Genomic DNA, 1,587 nt, shown 5'->3' on the forward strand with positions numbered 1-1,587 from the left:
TAAAAGATTTTAAATTATGCCAATGAAGAGCCATTTTTGGTTCCATTTTAGTAAATTATCTTTATTTTCTTTTGTGTAATTTAAAGGTTCAAAGGTCCCCATGGAACTATTAATACCAATAAAGAACCTTAGAGTGCACTATTCATTGTAAACAGTATTTCTGAAATGTGGGCATATATGAATAATGAATAATAATGATATAATATTATAATTTTATAATATAATATTAGATTAGTCATAGAGAACCTTATATGTTTCAACATGAGCACTTGGGCTTGTTTTCATTACTGTTGTGGTGGTTTACTGCGACTCACACTAGAGAAGGCTGAAAAGCAACAATTACATGTCAATGATGGTGGGAAGCTGCCTTTAGATAATCGTATATCTTCTCGGGAGGAAAAAATTTAACAAAGAGAATAAGCAACAAGGTGAATTGCTACAATATAAAAAATTTCCTTCTATTTTAGGTATTCTTTCATCCAGCTATATGTGTCTCTCATTATTCTTGGTTCTTGTATGAGCAATGGTTCCCCAACAGTTTTCAATCTTTTTTTAATGTGATTGGACAACAGGATGACAGGAAATAAAGTGGGAGAGAGAAAAGGGAATGGGATTGGGAAAGGTCCACAAGCTGTTGTGCTATATATCAGCACAGTAACCAACCACTGGGTTATCAGCACTGACAGTTTTCAGTCTTTTTGGTATAACTTCAAATGAATTCTGAAGTTATTCAAGGACATTTTTATAACTGTCTATAGTGGCACTAATTTGTGTTGAAATGACTGTGAACTATTTGCCATGGCCAACAGTGAAATATCCTGTTTTGTCAGACACCATTATTCCTGAAACCTATACATTAAATCAAGCAAAACCATCAAAAGTTAATAACAATTATATGACATTGTGTCAAACACATGATTATATATATTTTTTTATTACAACCTTTATTTTACCAGGAAAAGCACACTGATATAAAAATCTCTTTTACAAGGGTTTCCTGGCCAAGATTAGGCAGTATACAATTTACAAACAAAACTTTTTTAATAAAAATAAAAAATAACAGGTAACATCATTTATCCATCAAAAGGCACATATAAGGACAGTTAAAAACTATTCAGAACATCTACAGGCCAATGTTTCAAACTCCAAAAAGCATGTAGTGAAACCAATTCTTTAAACTGCAACTTTGTTTGGAGGTTTTCCCATTTCAATACGCACCACTGGTATTGACAATAAATAAACTTCCAGAGACTGAAGACTATAGCTAGAGACAGGTTTTTGCAAATGTAAGTTTGGAGATATGAGGGTACTAAACCCAGAATAGATTTATAAACAATTTATTGTGATTTATTGTGTGTACAACACACAGATTCATTGTGTGTACAACACACAATGATGAGTGAGGGATTTAAGATCAGAATCAGAATCAGAAAGAGCTTTATTGCCAGGTATGTTCGCACATACGAGGAATTTGTTTTCGTGACAGAGCTTCTACAGTGCAACAGAATTACAAAGAGAGGACAATAAACAGATAATTAATATGTATTTAAAAAAATAGAAGTTATTAGTGAATGCAAATTTACAAAT

The sequence above is a fragment of the Danio aesculapii genome, chromosome 9 (assembly GCF_903798145.1).
Source record: "Danio aesculapii chromosome 9, fDanAes4.1, whole genome shotgun sequence".
Classification (NCBI taxonomy): domain Eukaryota; kingdom Metazoa; phylum Chordata; class Actinopteri; order Cypriniformes; family Danionidae; genus Danio; species Danio aesculapii.